This window comes from Gopherus evgoodei, chromosome 7 (genome assembly GCF_007399415.2).
Source record: "Gopherus evgoodei ecotype Sinaloan lineage chromosome 7, rGopEvg1_v1.p, whole genome shotgun sequence".
NCBI classification, from domain to species: domain Eukaryota; kingdom Metazoa; phylum Chordata; order Testudines; family Testudinidae; genus Gopherus; species Gopherus evgoodei.
Window position 1 is genome coordinate 19676009 of NC_044328.1, and position 18680 is coordinate 19694688.

At 42.4% G+C, this 18680-nt stretch overlaps 1 protein-coding gene across 7 annotated transcripts in view; it reads left to right on the plus strand.

Moving 5' to 3' along the window:
- The first annotated feature begins 307 nt into the window (after positions 1-307).
- The window catches only part of PLEKHA1 (pleckstrin homology domain containing A1), a 90982-nt gene continuing 72609 nt past the window's right edge, over positions 308-18680 (plus strand). For 2 of the 7 annotated variants that reach the window (XM_030568774.1, XM_030568777.1), the window contains exon 1: positions 309-491. The gene's annotated coding sequence lies outside the window, so the exon portion shown is untranslated. Of the gene's footprint in view, positions 492-1434; positions 1546-18680 lie in introns of those variants that run through there. The other 5 variants (XM_030568778.1, XM_030568780.1, XM_030568779.1 and 2 more) reach the window with 4 other exon arrangements.

Below are 18680 nucleotides of genomic sequence, written 5' to 3' on the forward strand. Positions count from 1 at the left end.
ATTGGCCGCACTCAACAAGCATGCCACTGCATTACCACCACGCAGGTGCCTTAGCCCCGCGGTTCGACGCACCGAGACTACAAATCCCAGAATGCACTTTCCTCTCAGTGGCTAGAGCTCAAAAGGATTGCCCTTCTAGAGACTACACGTCCCACGATGCTTTGAGGCCTATGGCCTAGCCCCTGCCACCCTGCATTGACCAATACCTTTAGGAGAACGGCTCTCCCTGGCTTCTGGGCGACCTGATTGGAGGTGCGGGGGGGGGGCATTAGCGCATGCGCAGTGGTCGAGGTCCAGTTGCTCGCCCATTGCTGTTGTTTATGCGGGAAACGAATAAAGTTTCTTCATTTTTAAAAAAAAAAAGTCATCAGTCAGCCGGGCCGCTGCGCTGTGCGCGGAGTGGGCGAGGCGACGGCGGCTCTGAGAGGGGAGCCACGCTGTGTGCTGTCCCCTCCTCACCGGGGCTCCCTCCAGACCTTCCCTGGACTCCAGTGAGTAGCAGCCGCCTGGGAGGGGACGGGCTGGGCTTCCCCAGCGGACGCACCCGAGGGCGGGAAGGGGTGTGGGTGGTGGGGACGGGGCCCCCGTGTGCGGAGGTGGGGGGCGGGGCGTGGGGGGGCAGTGGGAGATACAGCGAGCTGGACGGGTGAGGGGGTGGCAGGAGTGGGAGGCGAGGGTTATTTGTGGTGGGGGGCATTTGCGGGTATGGGGCGGCGGGTAGAGGGCTGAGCTGTATTGGAGACGGTGGTGCCGGGGTGGGAAGCTGAGGGATTTTGGGGGCTGTGGTGGAGCAGGGGCATTTCGGGATGTAGTGAATGGGTGGGGGCATTTGTGGCTGTAGTCCGGGGGCAGAGGGGTATTTGAGGGTGGGGTATGGGGGCAGTGGATGAAAGGTATTTCTGGGTATGGTGCATGCTTGGGGCAGAGGGGTCTGGAGGTGTTGTGTCTGGGTGGAGCATTTGGGGGTGAGGTGTGGGGGGAAGAAGGGTATTTTTCAGCGTGGTGAGGAGGGGGTTGAAAGAGGAGCAGAGGGCGGAGCAGGGGGCATTTTGGGATGTAGTGAATGGGTGGGGGCATTTGGAGCTGTAGTCCGGGGGCAGAGGGGTATTTGAGGGTGGGGTATGGGGGCAGTGGATGAAGGATATTTCTGGGTATGGTGCATGGATGGGGCAGAGGGGTCTGGAGGTGTAGTATCTGGGTGGGAGCATTTGGGGGTGAGGTGTGGGGGCAGAGGGGTATTTCTGAGTGTGATGAGGAGGGGGTTGAAAGAGGAGCACAGTGTGGGTGGTATGGTGACATCCAAGGTATGGAGACACCTGTGTGTGGCTGGAGGGAGTTTATTTTCACTGCTGGGCAAAATACCTTATTTTACTATTCAGTCTTATGAAGAAAGGTATTTGTTTTATGGCATGAGAAGTGTTTCAGGCTCACTCCTACTGTCACTGCTTTGGTGGGGGTTTTCAAAGTGACTTTACCCTGGGGAAAACTTACGCATTTATGGTATAATTAACCTGGGAAGCATTTGAGACTCTAACAACCCCAGAGGTAAGAGGCTGATCTCATTTTTCTTTGCAACTTGTGTTTTCTGAACATGATATGAACTCTGATGTTATCTACTTTGAAGCACTGTACTGGCTGGTCTGTGTGTGAGAGAGAGGTATGCATGCTGGGATCAAATCATGTAGCTTTTCAAAATTTTACATATATTTATTATATTTGCATTTGACTTTGACATCTCAAACTGCAGTTTAAAGATCAGATGAAAATTGTGGTTATGACTCACCGAATTTCCAGATTGGTGTAGCTTTGAAGGGATTGGCCTTCACATGGACCTGTCTTACATTAGAAAAAAACTTTTCTTTAGCATGACTGGTAGACGGACAGGCTGGCAACACAATCCTGTGGTTATGACATGGTATTGTGACTTGTTTGGAATCTGGGCTGATTATTTAGCTAAGCAAAATATCTTTGAATGGATGATGCATTTACCTGCCTGTTTGACTGTAGATAAAGTCTGTCAGTAAAACTATAAGTAATCTAATTTGATTTACAATTTAAGTTAACAAGCATATAGATTTCAGTTTTATTGGAATTTTACAATATAGTTAAGTAGTCAGAATAAGAAAGCATATATGACAGCCTGAATAAACATAGTACACAACTTTCCTAAAAAGAATGTAGTACCTGTTGACATTTCTGGAAAGAGAATGCTGTCTCATTCAAACTGCTTATTTCCCTTGTAGATGGAGCCTTGAAAGAAAAAGAAAAAAAAACCCATGAAAGTCAAACTGTTTTAAAAACAGTTGTGCTTGATTTTCGTTGTCCAGACACACTGTTTTGGTGTAAACCATTTAAACAAGTGCTGTTCAGTTCCAAATGTGGATGAGGTTTTAGTAGTTATTGCATTTATTAGAATTTGATAACAGTATTGTGAAGATTGTTCAGTTGCTTATGCAAAACTAAAGTTAAGGTAAAAGCATTAGTTTTGACAACTTTTCTTCATTTAGATTTAGTCCACAAGTAATTTTATCCCAAAAGCATAGTCACTTCCAAAGATATTAGTAAGCCATTATACTTGTATTGAAGTCAATTGCACCATATCTGCTTTGTCATTGGATTATTGACCTCATTATATGAACTTTGTAGTCCTTTTTAATGAAGAAATGAGTTCTATTCTTTCGCTTGTTCTATGCGCTGCTAAATAATATGTTTTATGCTGGAAGATAGAGCTATATTTGAACAAACAGTTTTGACCACACAAGTGGAAGCAATAGCTTTGGACAATTAAGTCACGATGTAAATTTGTTGTATTTGTCTACTTCCTTTTTATAGACTTAAGCTACGCTTTACCACAGTGCAGCACAAACAGCTGTTTAACTGAGATGAAGCTTTGCTCTGTAACTTCCAATTGTTGTATGATTAAAGGTAAAACTGGTCTTGGTTGATTTTACTGATTGTCATAAAAACTAAATTATAACACATTTAACTGTGAGCTTATCTGCAATATCTGAGATTTGAAAGCTGGTTTTAATTACCATTTTAATTAAGGTAGGGCCCATGTCTATACTTTTGTCCATCAGTTGATTTCTCCTCCTGTCCTCCCTCCCCTCCCCAACCAATAGCCTTTTAGTTCATTCTGAACTATATTCAACAGGCTTCAGAGAGAGTATTAAAGGTTTGGTTAAGATTATTCCTTTCAATTATGATGTGTGTTTTGAGCCTGTAATTTTTGAAAAATTAAAGGAGTACACTCTGGAAATCTAGTAATTTCTAAAGAGTGAGTTAAAAGTAGTAGTACTTCACTGGTCCCTGTGACTCCCTACCAACTGTTATGGCTTTGAAACCAAAATCCCATTTCCTATTGATGAGAGAGAGATCCACACAGAGGCATAACTGACAGTACAGGGGAGACTGATCTTAACAATATCTTATATACAGCCATTTACACTAAGTAAACAAGCAGAAAAGAAAAACTGTATTAAACTGGAAAAGACTAAGAAAACATTCATCTTCAATATAACAATAGTAGGATAAAAGTTGGACAGGTGTGGTTTTAAAAAACTTGATACTGTTTGCGTTTGCAGCAAGTAGCTGGGTCAGTAATTGGATGGGAAACGTCTCAGGCTTCGTCTACACTATCGGGATAAGTAGACCTATGCTACCCAACTCCAGCTACGTGAATAAAGTAGCTAGAGTCAACATACCCTAGATCGAGTTACCGCAGGGTTGACACTGCAGGGGGTCGACGGGAGAGTTTCTCTGGTCAACTTACCTTAGTCTTCTCATCAGGGGATAGAGTACAGGGGTTGACTGGAGAGAGATCTGCTGTTGATTTTGGGGAGTCTTCACTAGACCCGCTAAATTGAAATCAATCCACTGGTGGTCAGTGTTGATCCTGGCTGTAGTGTAGATGTAGCCTCAGAAACACTTATGTGCTGCAGAAAATGATGATTCAGTAGTTGTTGCTATTCCCTGTTAATCAGTACTGAACTAATGCCTCAGCATGGTGTTAGGGAGAACTATATTGTTGGAGTCTGCTCGAGCTAAAACTGAACAGTTTATGGTCTTTGTGTTGCTTTTGCTGCTGTTAATGATCTCTACGACCCTTCGTTATTGGTTTTTGCCAATTTTTTTAATGAAAATTTCCCAGATTTTTGGAAAAGCCAGTATTTGGGTGTGGTTTTTGTTTGTTTTTTTTTAAATGTGAATTTTGGCTTTTTTGGGACCCAGGAATTTTCCACAGGGGAAGCGAACAGGGCTGGTGGAGTAAGTAGGGGGCACTGTCCTGCAAGAGGGCCAGTACTCAAAAGTTGCAGCCTTCTGCTCCATACCTGACCTTGGCCCTTCAGCACAGTCCCATTCACTTCCCTTGTACATAGTGGGAGCAAGATGGTCAGGGAGCTGTGTCCTGGCAGCTGAGGTGGCCTGACTTCTGTAGGAAGCAAAAGGTTTAGTCAGCTATCTCATAATGAATACCCCCTCACATCTGCTCTCCTTTTTCTGTTTTTATCAATTTTCTACTGTTTTTAAATTTATTGAATAAAAACTGATAAATTCCCAGCAAATTTTAAAAAATTTAAACCAGAAATGAAGGGGTTTAAAGATCACTTAGCATTATTGTACAAGTATAGAGGTGTTACCTTGGGTAAAAATTCAACTTACCTAAAGTCACTCTGGTAGTTCTAGTAGAAAAATATATTCTTTGTTTGTTATTTTCAGCTGTTGTGTTCCTCTGTGCTATTACAGTTGGGTTGTTAACTTCATCCACCTCTAGATATCTCCAAGGAAATCTTTTATCAGTATAAAGTTGTGAAGAATCTTGGGATATTTTAGAATAGGCAATGTTATGTAAATAAAAGATGTAGTGGCATACAGGTATGTAACAATTGATTATAATATATATGGTGATACTGCATAGGCTTAAATATTTGAGATGATGAAAAATGCTACTTGCAATAGTAAAGGCTGATTGCAAAGTTGTAGGTGGTGTTCTATTGATTTTTGTAATAAAAATAAACTGCTGGTGTCCCTATCAAGCCATGGGGAAAATTGAATCACAGGTATGAAAAAAATGAGTGTCTTTTTATTCCCTAGCTTAATTATTAATTGTAAAAGGGAAAAGTGTGGCAGGGGGAAGGAGAGGATATTCAAGTGCAGGCTGTGACTTTTCTTAGTAGCTCTGGCTGGATTACAAAAGGAAAGAAGTTTTATCACCAGAATAATAGAGGGTGACTATACCACAGGGTAAATATATAATAAGCCAACAGAACAATTTTTGTAGATTGCTGGTAGTATAGGAAAAGTTTAGGGCATCACCTATATGCATAAAAAGTCTCTGCTTTTAATAGAGAATGAAATGCTGGTTATAGTAGTGCCAAGCACATCAAACATTCAAAATTTAGTGTATTTCTAAAAACTCCATGACTCTAAATTGTTATTTCATGTTTCTTGGGCCCAGTTTTGCAGAACTGATGATGCACATAACAGACAACAATTTCTTCAGCAAGCCAGGAGCTTTGTGGAAAATCAGTAAATCTTAGAACAAGGAAACTTTTGAGCCTGTGGAAGTGTGCACTTTCTTTGATTCCAACAACCTGTCAAAATAATAGTCTGTCAACGCTTGACTTTAACAGTAGCTTGTGATGAGAGACAGTGTCTTTTCTGTAAAAACTGTTCTATGAATAATTAGCATAATATAAAAATATCTTTATAAAGGTCAAGTGGAGTTTGGAGCCCCACAAATCCTTGTTCTTAGTTGTCTTATAGATCTGTGAGAACACACAGTATAATTAATTCATAATCCTTAATGCCAAAAATGTGGTAGCTCAGATATTTGCTGCCTAGAATATAACTACTATTCTCAAAATGGAGAAATAGTTAAAATATCATCACTAAGGTCCAAAGTATGCTGGCAGTCTGAAAATAATCCATGCTGCAACTTTTTTTTATAACTGAAGTATAATTAAACATCTCTGGAAACTGATGGGCAGCAATCTTTTTCAAAAGTGAATGAGCTTAGATTAGACCTAAAACAATAAATAGCAGAATCCTAGTGACTATGGTCAGACATGCAGGGTTTTAAAATACTCATATTATAGTTAATTTTTTATCTTTTGCTTTGCATAAATGTCTTTACATTTATTTCATATATAAATTGGAGAGGTTAGAAATTTCAGGTTTTTCAAGTGAGTTGGTTTTCTGTACAGACATTGAAATGAATAAGTACAAGAGGTATGAGCAAGGCTCTATTTCTAATAAATGTTAAGGAGATCTTTAGAATTATGACTTTGAAAAACTATTTAAAATAACTTTTTATAGACTTAAGGAACTCTTGATATATGATGAAACCTAATTATTTGTGTAAACATTTACTTATGAATTGGTATACTATTTTGCCAAAAAAGACTTTCCCGTTAGTGGTAGGTAGAGCACCAGGATTTTAAAACTGTGACGGAAGGAAACTTGGTTCATTTTCTTAACATTGAAGAGTACTTTCCCCTTCAAAGGAGTTGCAGAAGCATCTAGAATGTGTAGGTGTTTCTCTAATGTTGGAGGAACTGCATTAAGTTTTCTGACTGAAAGAATTACGTGAGCCATTTAGCTTTGACTTAATGTTATCTGAATAGGGAGGTGTAGGTCTTATGCATGTTTATGGCCTTCAGTTTAAACAGTTTCCAGGTTGGAACTTATACCTGACTGCCTAGAAAAAATCTGAATAGTTTTAGGTATTAATTACATGGAGCAGGTTGGTTCACTGGTTTCAGAGCAAGCGTTGGACTGACTCAGTTCCCTGCTCTGCTGCAGACTTCCTGTGTGACTTTGGGCAAGTTACTTAGTCTCTGTGCCTCAGTTCTCCATCGGTAAAAGGGGAATAGTAGTACTTCCTTACCTTATAGGGGTGCTGAGGATAAATACATTAAAGATTATAAGATGATCAGATAAGTACCTTAGATTGCAAGAATCAGGGAAAGGGGGCTAGGGAAATGGTACCATTAAGGCTGATAGGACAGCAGAGTTGGAAAGGGCATACAAGGGGGCATGGACTGAAAATCTACAGTAGGAGGGAAGAAAATAAAGTCAAATTTGTTGAAAATATTTTGCTGGATAGAACTGCAAATTTTTTTTTTTAAATAGAAGTGCGGTTCCATTGTGTGTGTATTTGTACTATCAAATATGCTCAGTTCATTAGAAAAGCATAACTTTTACTTGTATTCAGTCCTGCAGGTGTGGTCTTGTGAGTTGCCTGGTTTTGTATCTTATCTTGAATTTTGACCTTAGTAGTACTCTGTGCACATTCATTTTCTTTGAATTGTGCCTTGAGTTGACACCTGTGCAACCCTGAGTGACCTTAATGTGGTTGCACAGGTGCAACTGATTAGAACTTTGTAAACACATCTGATGCACAGAAGGAATAGACCAGGGGTTCTCAAACTAGGGGTCAGGACCGCCCAAGGGGTCTTGAGGTTAATACATGCGAGGTCACGAGCTGTCAGCCTCCACCGCAAACCCTGCATTGCTTCCAGCATTTATAATGGTGTTAAATATATAAACAAGTGTTTTTAATGTACAAGGGGGGGTTCATACTCAGGCTTGCTGTGTGAAAGGGGTCACCAGGACAGAAGTCTGAGAACCCCTGGAATAGACTGTGGCTCACTCTCTAATAGTTTGTTTGCTCTGCAAGTTTATACATTTTTTTTCAAAAAGAAAGAGGGGAAAACACTAAAAACTGTCATTACTAACATTCAAATCTCAGTACATAAGCAACAGTCTGAGTAAGGTGGTGGTGTTAAATGTATTCTTTTTGCATGTGGGCTGTTTTAAATTTAGGGTATTAAAGCTCAGATTTTAGCTAGCAACTTTTTTACTTGCTCTGTTGGCCTGATAGCCAAAAAACTTTGAAATGAAATCTGATCTGTTGAAACCCTACACTCTTTCAAATATAGGGAAGAGAACCAATATTCTCCCCCAAAACAAAAATAAATGTAAAGACTAGTTTGTTTTAGAGGTGGGTTGAGTAATTCTATGCAGAACATAAAGTGCTTTGCGACCTTTCTGGATGAAGTGTGCTATATAAATGCAAGATAATTTTACTAATACTGTACTATAAACTAAATGTGTATAGCTCATGCTTGCAGAGAACAGTTACCACACTTTACAAACAGGAGCTTCAATTGTTCAGATTCTGCCTCAGGTGTAAACTCTTAACTGAGCAGAAATATGCTATACATTCACATGTTAAATGTGATTATTTTGAAGCATATGCTTTTTCTGGTGTGAGTGTTTGGGACCAACACAGTCTACATTTACATCTCCAAGGAAACATGGCAGTAAAATATCTTAACTTTCCCAGACAAGTAACAGAGTACTAAGGGCTTGTCTACATCAGAAAGTTGCAGCGCTGGTGAGGGAGTTACAGCGCTGCAACTTTGAAGGTGTACACATCTGCAGGGCATCACCAGCGCTGCAACTCCCTGTTTGCAGCGCTGGCCGTACTCCCATTTTGTCTCGGGTGTAGAGGATCCAGCGCTGGTGATCCAGCGCTGGTAATCCAATGTAGACACTTACCAGCGCTTTTCTTGACCTCCGTGGAAGGAGGAAGCCTCTGGTAATCAAGCTGGTCTCCTTCCCCGGCTTGCTCTCGCGTTCCCGGAACCCCGAGCAAGCAGGTCTCCTTCCCTGCGGTTTGCAGGGTGGTTTGGGGAACGCGAGAGCAAACCGGGAAAGGAGACCAGCTTCGCCGCGGTTTGCTCTCGCGTTCCCCGAGGAAGCAGGTCTCCTTCCCTGCGGTTTGCAGGGTGGTTCGGGGAACGCGAGAGCAAACCGCGGCGAAGCTGGTCTCCTTTCCCGGTTTGCTCTCTCGTTCCCGGAACCCCGAGCAAGCAGGTCTCCTTCCCTGCGGTTTGCAGGGTGGTTCGGGGAACGCGAGAGCAAACGCGGCGAAGCTGGTCTCCTTTCCCGGTTTGCTCTCGCGTTCTCCGAACCCCCCTTGAAGCCGCCCAACAGCGCTGCAGTGTGGCCACATCTAACACCACTTGCAGCGCTGGTTGCTGTAAGTGTGGCCACTCTGCAGCGCTGGCCCTATACAGCTGTACTAATACAGCTGTAACAACCAGCGCTGCAAAATTTTAGATGTAGACATGGCCTAAGTGTTGTGTACTAACACAGTTATTAGTTATAATCTGTTATAAAGAATGAACAGTCCTAAAATATTACACTTTAAAGGATACTGTCAAGTATATTTAACTCTGGTAGGAGGTTATATAATAAACTGAACTGTTCTCTATTACAACAGTTGATTTGGCAGATCATTTTTCTTACCCAGCATGCAACTGGTATGCCTTTGTGCGCTGCTTTATGTACTAGTATCAAGAATCTCCAAAGAACTGTTTCATGGATGTTTGAGCTATTTCTTCAACAGTGCTCATACTCCTTGGTGTGTGAATTCTCATTTTGGGAGGGGCTAAAAATGTTACCTTAACTGTTCTTTAAGACTTTTCAAGCTAATTCAGCTTATACACAGTTAAGTCAGTTTTTCAGTCAATAGTATTTTCATACTGTGTAACAAACTCTGTACTTATGTCAGTGCTTTCAGACTGTAGGAGTTAATTATTTTTTTCATAGATTCTAGGACTGGAAGGTACTTTGAGAGGTCATCGAGTCCAGTCCCCTGCCCTCATAGCAGGACCAAATACTGTCTAGACCATCCTGGATAGACATCTATCAAACCTACTCTTAAATATCTCCAGATATGGAAATTCCACAACCTCCCTAGGTTGTGGGGTTTTCTCTGTTTTCTACTATATGCCAATTGTTTATCTTATTATGGGTGGCTCAAAGAAGGAAATTGACTTGTTAATTTAAGGGAGGTGAAAACAGGAATGAAGTAATGGTATGAAAATTTGGTCATGGTTGAAAGGAGCTTTGAGTCCTCATCCCCAGCATGTGCTAAAAAATGGAGTGGTATGAGCCACTGTAACTATGGAGTCATCCAAATAACATGAGGTTGGCCAGCCCTGATTATTACTTATATGAACTTTATCACTGTAGTATCTGAGGTGATAGTAACATGACGTCAAAAGCTAGCCAGAGCTAGGATGAGACCTATAATTTGTTGGAATAGATGGGGGTTCTGGTTCATGCTCTAATACTAGGAAGTCCCACTGTATTAGAACTCCCCTTTGGTTACAAGTATATTTAAGTAGGACATTCTTCAATCCTTGATTTTTTGGGGATATTTCTTTTGTTTTATCCGTTAAGATATTTTATTTCTCTTTATTATATTTACATTAATAAAATACCTCAGTCTGTGTACAAATAAAAACTGAATAAATTCCAGTTTATCAATACTGTATTATTTTTTTCTTTAGAATTATGCATTAAGCGTTCCATGTCTTGAGACACTCACCAACCCCGACAACAGTTAGCCATCCCAAAATACCCTGGACACTGTGGACAGTTCAGTTCCCCCCCTTGAAATGTATCTGGTACTTCAGCTCCCAGATAATCTCCACTTCTCTGTCCCTATTTAGTGAGATCAATACCATGGGGCACCATGGATCTTCCCAACCCCTGCTGCTTCCTTCTCTGGTCCCCTTCTCTGTGTCTCCAAGGACTCCTTTCAGGCACTTCCATCCTCCCTTCCATATTCCCCCCTCTCCTTTTGAGCCTCATCTCCCATAAACTCCTGTTAACCCCAGAAACCCCTCTCATACCCCCTTAAATATTATCCATCCTCCATTGAGCTCCAGCCCCCCATTAGTCCCAGGAACCCCAGCCTCTCCCACTAATCCTCTCCTGCCAGAGGGGTGAGAGGCCTGAGGGTTGGGATGTCTGGTCCTTGTCCCAGGGTTTGGGAGACCCTGGGTGGGGTGGAGGATTAAGAGTGAGCCTGCCTTGCACTTCCCTGACAGTGGCTGCTTTTGTCCCCCCAGGGCTGGACCAAGCTCCCCACTTTCGGTTTTGCAATCTGGTGCACAGGCTGTAGCATCACTCAAATTCGACCCAGCCATTCCTTAGTCTTGATGGCAGGCGGGGTGGCCAGGCCAAATTAGTCAGTTGTGCTGCAACCCCATGTGCCAGGTTGCAAAGCCTGGAGTGAGTAGCTTAGCCCAGCCTCATGGGACAGGAATTGCCACTGCAGGATGGTTTGTTTTTTTTTTGTTTTTTTTTGTTTTGTTTCATATTGTTTATGTTCTGTTTTCATTATTTTGTGTTTCACATTTGTAAAATATAAACGATTCTGTATATAAAGAGATCTTTTTTTAAACACCTATTCTAAGGTCAATATAGACAGGAGCTTTAGATTGCTATGTTGTCAGTGCCAAGTGTCTCGTAATATGCATAAGGTACTCTATTGATAACAAAAATATATAAATACACTAAATAGATGAGCTTTACCAGAAACTATAAACTGTTCAGTCCCAGTTTCAGAATGTGGGTTAAATTGTCTTGCTTTCAGACCCTATCGATACAGAAATTGCATTAAAGCACAAATGTACATGAATTGAAAATGCATGTATTTTATATAGGATCAAAGATACTGGTGTATTAGGACCAGTTGGCCTTTACTTTTCACTTTCCCAACTCTTCTCAGTCCCTTGCAGTCTGTCTTTCACCCTACTCTTTTTCTGCTCAGGTTGCTTTCAACAAAAGGCAAGAGTAATTCTCTTCTGTAATTCAGTTGCCTTGAGTGTTGTTTCTTTTTCCTTTTCCTTGTGTTTTCAAACAGTTCTTCATTTTGTTTTGATGGTTTTCCTATCTGCCCACACTTTTATCAGCACCCTTTTGGAGCTCTACTTTCTAGAGTGGATAAAAATCATGACTAAAACTTTTATTATTACTCTTACATTTATTTTTTTGTAAATTTAAATCAAATTTCTTGTTTACCTATTGCTAGTTCTTCACCTCCATTTTGTGACCTTAAATTGTCAAAGCGGACGTTTTCACAGGACTCTTTGCTGCTTTTACTAATTGTTGTTAACATTTCAGATTTTATGCAGAGGTTTTTTTTTTTCTACTAAGAAGCTTCGTACTTAAAATGCTCATCTGTGCTGAAAAAGACAAGCCCAAGGCCTCATTAATATACCCTATTATGAGACTGTACAAACACAAAATTGAAAAGCTAGTAGCCTGTGCTCTGTCCCTCCTTTGTAAAGAGCTTTGACATCTGCTAGTGAAAAGCGATGACTAAAAGCTAGATGATGATGTTATTTGTGGCCAACCTCGCCATCGTTATACTTTACTTCCACAAGTAAAGAGCTGAAATGCTTCAACTATCATCTTTTGCAGTTTGAAGTCAATGGGACATATGTTCCTAAGCCAGAGGTGGCTAAACTACGTCCCGGCGGGACCCTCCTGCCAGCCCCTGAGCTCCTGACCTGGGAGGCTAACCCCAGCCCCTCCCCTGCTGTTCCCCGTACCCCACAGCCTCAGCTAGCCCCGCCGCCAGTGCAGTGCTCTGGGCAGCAGGCTGCAAGCTCCTGGGGCAGCACAGCTGCAGAACTGGGGCCTAATCGATTGCCCTGTGCTGCATGGTGGCGTGACTGGCTCCAGCCAGGCAGTACGGCTGTAGCACTGCCAGCCACTGATGCTCCAGGCAGCACAGTAGGGGAGCAAGTGGTGTTGGATAGAGGGCAAGGGAGTTTGGGGTGGTGGTCAGGGGGCAGGGGTGTGGATAGGGGGTGGGGTGGTCAGAGGGCAGGGAACAGGGGTTGAATGGGGGCAGGGGTCCCGGGTGGGCAGTCAGGAAGGGGGAGGTTGGGTTGGGTGGTGGGGGGCAGTCAGGGTTAGGGGTTCTGGGGACGGTCAGGGGACAGGGAGAAGGAGTGGTTGGATGGGGCAAGGGTCCCCGGGGGGCAGTCAGGAACGGGGGGGGTTGGATGGGGCAGCAGGGGGCAGTCAGGGGCAGGGGTTCTGGGGTTGGTCAGAGAGAAGAGGTGGCTGGATGGGGCAGGGGTCCTTGGGGGGCAGTCAGAAAGGAGGGGAAGTTGGATGGGAGGGGTCAGAGGACAGGGAGAAGGAGTGGTTGGATGGGGCAGGGGTCCCTAGGGACAGTCAGAAAGGACTGAGGGGTTGGATGGGGTGGTGGGGGGCAGTCAGGGGCAGGGGTTTCGGGTGATGTCAGGGGTCAGGGCATGGGGGGAAGGTTGGATGGGGCAGGAGTCCCGGGAGGGCTGTCAGGGGGTGAGAAGCAGGAGGGGTCAGATAGGGGTGGGGGCTGGGCCACACCTGGCTGTCTGTGGAGGCACAGCCTCTCCTAACTGGCCTGCCATACAATTTTGGAAACTTGATGCGGCCCTCAGGCCAAAAAGTTTGCCCACTCGTGTCCTAAGCACTCTTTAAAAATCCCACCCTTAAATGGCTAAAAGCAGGCTGAAGAGCCTAATTATGGGTTCCAATTTTTGAAAACTTTGGCCTGTATTAAAAAATTGTTGTTACTGAAAGTTTAAATAACTTTTTATTGTTAAAACAAAATTGTTTCACTGTTGAAGTGACACAGATTTTATGCCACTGGATGACAGGTTCTTAATAAAAATACACTGAGTCCCTGATGCTGCAAACACTTACTTAACTTTAAACAATGGGATTATTTCTATGAGGAAAATTATGTATTTGTTTAAGCATTTGCAGGACCAGGGCCTTAATTTTCAATATTTGGATTTTTGCATACAGCAGTTTTATAAATTATTATACCCTACTGATAGTGTCATGAAAAAATTCTTTCATATTTTAGTTTACTATGCATTTTAATCAAAAGTTGCAATATCACCAGTTTTCAGATTAGTTTTACAAAGCCTTGACTGGATTTAAATCAATGAAGGCTTTTTTAAAATCAAGTTATTTCAGTCATGCTTTAAATCTCTCTACTCCACTACTTTGTTCCTTTTCCTTGTTCTCTGCCTTTCTTTTCCTCTTTCTTCTTTTATACTTCCCAGAATGATCTCTGTTCATTCCCTGCCACTTATTTTTATGACCTCTTCATTGATTGATTCTCATATTTATCTATCCAATTCCAGTTCTCCACTTCCTCTAGTTAATCTTGAATTACGTCACTAAACCGAATATAGTAACTTCACATGATGAAAAGTAAACTCCTGATCTTTACTCCTAAAACTCTTGTGTTCTTCCATCCACCAATTCTGTCACTGCCAATATTACAACGTATCTTTTTGTCTGCCAGTCTAACTCATTCCTGTTTCTCTAACCAGTACAGGGCTTCTTCTGAGTACTTCATCCTTTCCTGTACATCCTGATTTCCAAGACATTAATCTATATTTATGTGATCTTTGCAGCCAAGATTGATTCATAATGCAACTGCTAAAATCTCTGTTCTAACCAATGCTTTCTTTATTTTGAAAGTGCCTATAATTCCACATCTGCGTTTATCTCCACTTTCTTTTCAATCCTTTCTTATGTTCCACCCAAGTGTCCCTCTTTGTGCCCGGCTTATTTTCCACTTGCTGTTGACTCAGGTCTCCCCTTAAGCCTAGAATAGCCTCTTACATTTAAAGCTTCTTGTCTCTCCTCCACAAAACTTCCAAACCCTCCTTATTGTGAAGTATTTGAACTGAAGTCACACACTAGTCTGTGTGTGTAATACTTAGTCTCACTTGTGCCTTAATACTTTAAGCCTTTTATGGATGAGACTGTTATCTGTTTGCCACTTGTTTCCTATAGACAGTGCTGCATCCATAAGCTGTCTACTGACGACAAACATTTCTAGTGTGTCTTATTGTAGCAGTAGAGCATTGGTTGTAACATGCACTTGGATTTGTCTAGTGGGGGGCAGCCAAGTCTTTTTCCTTGTTTTAATTATTGGCTTTTGTCTTAATGGATGTTGTCTTGTCTTTTGCTTTAGCTAATTGAAGAATGCTTTGACAGTGAAAAGCTTTACATCATGGTAGGGCTCTTTTTGATTTAATGTGGAAGGACTTTCCAAAGCCTTGGACTTTTCTTTTGTTGTTTGTTTGTACCAGGGCTAAATTAGCAAACCAGATATTCATAACTGTTGTGGCTAGCTCCAGAACAAGAGGCAGTTATTGAGCTAGCCTCAGCCTTCCCCACTTGTGGATGAGCACTTGAAATGGATTGTGTATAGAGGAGGAGCCAAAGCTGATCATGAAGCATCCCACTTATGAGATGGGCCACTAATTCATGTGTCAGCTATAGCCTCTTTCAGAAATTCTTCTTTAGGCCCAGATAGAATTACAGTAGTCCAGCTGAAGGTGCTGATTGGGCCAGGTCATAAGAATGGCCATACTAGGTCAGACCAGTGGTCCATCTAGCTCAGTATCCTGTTTTGTGATGGTGGCCAGTGCCAGTTGCTTTAGCAAGAATGAATAGAACAGGGCAAATATCGAGTGATCCATCCTCTATCACTTCTGGCAGTCAGAGGTTCAGGCATAACCGAAAGATGGGGTTATGTCTCTGACCATCTTGGCTAATAGACATTCATAGACCTATCCTCCACGAACTTGTATCATTTTTTTGAATTATACTTTTGGCCTTCACAACATCCCCTGGCAACGAGTTCCACAGGTTGACTGAGTGTTGGGTGAAGAAGTACTTCCTTGTGTTAGTTTTAAACCTGCTGTCTGTTCATTTCGTTGGGTGTTCCCTGATTCTTGTGTTATGTGATGAGGTAAATAACTTTTCCTTATTCACTTTCTCCACGCCATTCATAATTTTATAGATCTCTATCATATGCCTTCTTAGTAGTCTCTTTTCTAAGATGAGCAGTCCAGCCATCCAGGCAGAGTGAATGTAATTTTCTTGCTACTAGAGTGTGTCCAGACTCAGTAACGAGTCCAGAGTGACTTCAAGGTTGTGCAGAGTCTTAACTATTAGGGCAGATGACTTCAGTTGAGTGTGCGATGCTGATGCTTCCTAGTTCTTTGTAGTGCATGCATCTTTTAACCAGCTAATATCACTTCCATCTCACCTGGGTTCAGTTTGAGCCAACTGTTTATCTGTTCTTCAATTTCGATTATTCCCTGAGATCTAGGAGACTGTGCTGTCTGTACAGAATGAAAATATGTAAAACCATGTATGCTTGCTGTATTGTTGGTATTATAACACGTCTCATCTTGCAAGAAACTGTAGTTGCAAGGCAAGAGTGAGTTCTATGGGATTTGAAAAATCAGCGATGCAGGTGAAAAGTAACAGCTATTTACGACTCTATAGAGCATATTGAAAAAGCAAGAGAATGTTTAGCTTAACATTGTTCTGATTGCTTCTGTCAGGACATAGATATAGGTCAACAGTATTTGGAAGGGATGAGGGAGAGTGAATATTTCAGCATAGGCTTTACCCTACAAGAAGGTCACTCATGAGTGCTATTTCTGGGTTATGACCTGGCTTCAATCTAGACTGGATGCTTGCTATTGCTGAAGGTGGTTCACTGCCACCTTTTCAATAATCTTGCACAAAAATGGAAGGATTGGGATGAGATGCTGGTGAGTGAGGTCAGCTGTGGATTTGGGGGAGCGGGGGAGGTTGAGTTTGGATTTCTCATCTGTTTCAAGGTGCTCATGACTTTCTGAGAGAGGAATTCTATGGACTGTTTTTGTTTGCATTGGGCAACGATTCTCCCCTTTCACTGACCGTTCAGGGAACATAGACTCAGCAATATGTTCTACCTCCGCTGGTTAATGTTTCTATTTTCTTCATTTGTCAACATGGCCAAATTTTAACAGTATGTGTTCTGCAAGTTTCTTTTCTTCGCAAGGATGTTTATCTCCAGGCTGAAGAGCTCCTGTCTGATTTGCTTGACCGTCCACAAAATAGGGGTTGTCATAGGTAGTAAAATGGGAGAAAGGGAGCTATCTCTCCTTTGTTAGGCACTCCCCATGGCTCATGAAGAGCCAGCTGAGCTCCTCCCAGAGGCTGGCAGGTAATCAGTCCATAGAGTAGCCAAAACCTTTTCCCCTTCCCTGCAATGGAGCAGGTGACCAACAGGGAAAGTGCTGAGCAGCTGCAGCAAGTAAGACAACAGCTGCTCTGAGCACTCTTGGGCCTGGTCTGCACTGGTGGGGATCGATCTAAGATATCAACTTCAGCTATGCTATTCTCATAGCTGAAGTTGATGTGTCTTAGACTGCCTTAGAATCACTTACTTCGCATCCTCGCAGCACGAGATGGATGGCCGCCGCTCCCCCATCGACTTTGCTTCTGCCTCTCACCGAGCTGGAGTTCAGCAGTTGAAGGGAGAGCGATCGGGGATCGATTTCTTGCGTCTACACTACATGCGATAAATCGATTCCTGATAGATCAATTGCTTGGCTTTCAAACTAGAACTGCTCCTGGTGCTACCAGGGAAATTGTGTGAGGCAGCTTGGGAGATGGCACTGCCTAGCTCCTGCCAGCAGTGATGAAGCTGGTTCAAACGATTGGGTTTAAAAATCACAGAGCAGGTTAAGTAAAACACTTCGAGTTTATAATTCAGTATAATTATTTTGAACATAGTAGTTCCCAGTGGCCATAATTAAGAGCCTTGAAGACCACAGATTGGATATCACTGATGAGAATGATGATTAATTCATAAATCATAAACTCTGCTTCTAACCTTTTCTATTGTGAAGTTTTCCTTTTAACTCATAGACTCCAGGACTGGAAGGGACCTCGAGAGGTCATCGAGTCCAGTCCCCTGCCCTCGTGGCAGGACCAAATATTGTCTAGACCATCCCTAATAGACATTTATCTAACCTACTCTTAAATATCTCCAGAGATGGAGATTCCACAACTTCCCTAGGCAATCTATTCCAGTGTTTAACTACCCTGACAGTTAGGAACTTTTTCCTAATGTCCAACCTAAATCTCCCTTGCTGCAGTTTAAGCCCATTGCTTCTTGTTCTATCATTGGAGGCTAAGGTGAACAAGTTTTCTCCCTCCTCCTGATGACATCCTTTTAGATACCTGAAAACTGCTATCATGTCCCCTCTGTCTTCTCTTTTCCAGACTAAACAAACCCAATTCCTTCAGTTTTCCTTCATAGGTCATGTTCTCAAGACCTTTAATCATTCTTGTTGCTCTTCTCTGGACCCTCTCCAATTTCTCCACATCTTTCTTGAAATGCGGTGCCCAGAACTGGACACAATACTCCAGCTGAGGCCTGACCAGCGCAGAGTAAAGCGGAAGAATGACTTCTCGTGTCTTGTTTACAACACACCTGTTAATGCATCCCAGAATCATGTTTGCTTTTTTTGCAACAGTATCACACTGTTGACTCATATTAAGCTTGTGGTCTACTATGACCCCTAGATCTCTTTCTGCCATACTCCTTCCTAGACAGTCTCTTCCCGTTCTGTATGTGTGAAACTGATTGTTCCTTCCTAAGTGGAGCACTTTGCATTTATCTTTATTGAACTTCATCCTGTTTACCTCAGACCATTTCTCCAATTTGTCCAGATCATGTTGAATTTTGACCCTGTCCTCCAAAGCAGTTGCAATCCCTCCCAGTTTGGTATCATCCGCAAACTTAATAAGCGTACTTTTTATGCCAACATCTAAATCGTTGATGAAGATATTGAACAGAACCGGTCCCAAAACAGACCCCTGCGGAACCCCACTTGTTATACCTTTCCAGCAGGATTGGGAGCCATTAACAGCTACTCTCTGAGTACGGTTATCCAGCCAATTATGCACCCACCTTATAGTAGCCCGATCTAAATTGTACTTTCCTA